The 3,449-nt window shown below is 60.4% G+C and overlaps 1 protein-coding gene across 1 annotated transcript in view; it reads left to right on the top strand.

Annotated features, from left to right (window-relative positions):
- Nucleotides 1–3,449, top strand: part of MAEA (macrophage erythroblast attacher, E3 ubiquitin ligase) — a 14,856-nt gene that overhangs the window by 2,526 nt on the left and 8,881 nt on the right. The window lies entirely within an intron of this gene.

Raw genomic sequence — 3,449 nt, forward strand, 5'->3', positions numbered from 1 at the left:
ACGTGCTCTGCTACACCCCCATGTGCTTCCCTACTCCGTCACGCACACATGTTTCTCTATACCCCCACATGCTCCTATATACCCCCATGTGCTCCTGTGTCCTCATGTGCTCCCCTACACCCCACGTGCCCCCCTATACCCCCATGTGCTTCCCTACACCCCCACATGCCCCCTCAGTGGCTTGTGAACTGGGAAGCCAGCTTCTAAAATGGCAGCTCTGGCTTCTTNCTGCTTGTTCACCAACGTGTTCTCACGAGGAAGAGTGTGGAGGGGGTCTCCCCAGTCAGTGCCCCCCCTTCCTATCGTTACGCTCCAGGTATGTGCCCGTGACCCTTCCTACTGCCATGAGGTCTTCTCCCCGGCATAGGATGCGCTTCCCACCCATCTGTCCTCAGGGTTCCCACAAGGCAGCTACACAGACACGCTGTTCTGGCTTTGTGCGCGTGCAAGCCGGGCCGCTGGGAGCGCCCGCAGGAAGGCCGCTTGGCAGCGGTGGCGTGGCCCGGGGTGGGGGGTGTCATGGGCCCCTCACTCCCCTTACGGGGCCTCACAGACCCGTGTGCGCCTTTCTCTAGTCTCCGGGCCACTTTCGCCAGGGGCTGTCCCTCTGCTTTTGGGTAATGGTCCCTCTGGTCTCCTGAGGGCGGCATCTACCATGGGGGGTCGGGGGGCCCACAGCATGCCTGTCCCCCGCCCCCCCGCCCCCCGGTCTCCACGCTGTACCCAGTTGTCTCTTGCGCCTGTTCCACGCTTTTCCTCCCTGTCCTGCCCATGCTTGCCTGGCACGGCCTGTGCGTCTGCCGTGGTCGCGTGGGTTCTCACAGATGCCCCGCCCTCCATCGTCCTGTCCCCTGAGGGTGTGGCCGGACGCTTCTGGCCCCGAACAGGTGCTTTGATGGGGAGACAGGCATGAGGTCAAACAGGACGTGTACAGGGGGCACAGGGGCAGGAAGACTGGTGATTTTCAGAAGGTTGGTTTGGGGGGGGGGGCACCTGAGCAGCTCAGTCGGTTAAGTGTCTGACTCTTGATTTGGGCCCAGGTCATGATCTCACAGTCGTGAGTTTGAGCCTTGTATGGGGCTCTCTGCTAATGGCACAGAGCTTGCTTGGGGTTCCTCTGACCCTCCCTTGCTTGTGCTCGCTTTCCTTCTCCCTCTCCCCCTCAAAATAAGTAAACATGAAAAAAAAGAAGTTTAAGTGGGTGCAGTGGGCTTGCAGAGATGAGAAGAGGGTCCCAGGACAGGCCTGGGAGCCACCATGTATTTGGGACGGGTGTCTGAGTGCATGCAGAACTCAAATGGGCCTTCCCCGCAGCTGAGATGCATGCGCAGTGTGGGGGGGAGGGGGGGTCGGGTTGGAGGCATTGCTTTTAATAGGCTCGCTCTGGTTGCTCTGTGAAGAACAGACTGGGGGGGACGGGGAACCCACAGTTGTGCTGTGGTTCACAATGATGACAGTGGTCAGACCATGGATGTCATAGAAAGGGGGCCCTGTGGCACCCCCAGCTTCATAGCTAGGAGGACCCTCCTGCCCTGGGGGTGGGGCGAGTTCTCCTGACACAGTGAGGTGCTGTCACCAGTGAAAAGGCTGGTGTATCAAGATTCCTTAAAATTTAAACTTTTGTCCTTCAGAAAATGCCGTGGAGAGCACTCCAGGGCAGCCCAGATGGGTCTGCGCCCCACACAGCCTGGCTCTGGGAGGGGCGGCATGTCCCCGGGGTGTCCTTCTGTGCCCATCTGCATGAGAACTCATGGTGCTGGCTTCCTGCGGGGGGGGGGCGGCCAACGCCCGATCGTCAGGGATGATTTCCTGCCTCGGTGTGTGTTGTGTGCTGGCCCGCCTCCAGCCGTCTGGTTTAGCGCCTGTGGTGTGACTCCCGCCCCCCAGGGGCCATGCATGGACATCAGACCCCGGTGGTAGAAAGGAGAAAGACAGGAAAGATCCAGACTCTGAGGCTGCACAGATCAAAGACACACAGGTGGACCCTGAGGTGCAAGCAGGAGAGGCCGCCTCTCTAAATTCAGAGCGTAACTGAAAACCGGAGATGGAGATAGAGAAGGACGATCTTCACGTAGGAGATGCAGCATTTGCCTTAGGAAGAGTTGCAGAAAAGAGAAGAAAATGCCAGAGAAATGGCTGAGGAGTGGTTCAAGGAACCGCCCCTCCCGAGATGCTTAATAAGCGGGACGCCAGCGAGCAAGGCATGCGCACACAGTGGTGGCGCCGGCGCTCACCTTCTGGGCTCACTCAGGAGCGTGAGGCGGGGCGGACCCGACGCACACTGTGGGCGTCTACACCCAGTGTAGACGGAGGGTCGGAGCCGGCTCTCGCTGGGCCTGCCCCCTCTGACCTTGCTGTCCTGCCGCGTGCAGTCAGGGTGTGGGGCCGGGAGCCAGGCTGGGGTCTCAGGCTGCGTGGGCTTCGGGCCGTCTGGTGGCTCCCGAGGACTTGGGTGGAACAGCCCTGGCGTGACCCACCCCAGACCGCCGTCCGTTGAGCTGCCCTACGGAGACCACGGAGCTTGGGCCGTCTCCCGGGCGCTGACCCCGACAGTGGCACAAGCTGTGCCCTCGCGTCCGGTTCCCTTCTGCCCTGCCCGGGTACTGCCCCCACGGCAGGACACCCCAGCGGCCCCCGTCCTGCCCTGGGCTCAGTGTGGCCAAGCCCCCGGGTCTCTGTGTAACAGCACTTTGATTTGTATGTTTTCTTGTGATTCTTGCTGTAGCCATCCGGTCTTAGCGGTACTGCAACATCGTTAGCCAAGTTTGTTTATTTTGAGAGAGCCCAAACGCACGAGCAAGGGAGGGGCAGAGAGAGGAAGAGAGAGAATCCTAAGCAGGCTCCACGCTGTTGGCACAGCCCCAATGCGAGGCTCAAATTCACAAACTGTGAGATCTTGACCTGAGCTGAAAATGAGTTGGATGCTTAACCGCCAACCGAGCCACTCAGGCCTCCGCCCAGAACATACTTCTTAACGTGTAGAAAGTTTCTGGCTTTCACTGTGGTCGCTTTTCCTCGAAAGCTCCTGTCTTGGCTGCGCTCCTCCCTTCCCCAGACACCGCTTGTGCGAGAAGCGGGACGCAGCCCTGGCTGCTGAGACTTGGAAGCCCGGTGGCAAGCTCCTGACTTGGTTGGCCCAGGGCAGACCTTAAGTGGAGACGGCATGGTGAGAAAGCGGGCTTGTTCCGCGCCTTGCCGTGCCCAGTGTCCCTGTGTGAGGCCTGCCTGAAGGACACTGGGACGCGTCTGTAGCACGATGCTCGCCGGCTGGCTGCGGGACGCTGGCGTGCCGAGTAGTGGGGTTCACTCAAGAGTTTAGGGGGGTTGTGTCGGACGCTCTCCCTCTGCTCCCTGAGCAGAGGTGTTTGCTCCAGTCATTGCAGGGGGACAGAAATTTCCCATTTGCCACTTGTTTTCCTGACGCACCCCCCCCCACCCCCGGGGCTGTG

Source organism: Crocuta crocuta, unplaced genomic scaffold (assembly GCF_008692635.1).
Source record: "Crocuta crocuta isolate KB4526 unplaced genomic scaffold, BGI_CrCroc_1.0 scaffold179, whole genome shotgun sequence".
Lineage (NCBI taxonomy): Eukaryota > Metazoa > Chordata > Mammalia > Carnivora > Hyaenidae > Crocuta > Crocuta crocuta.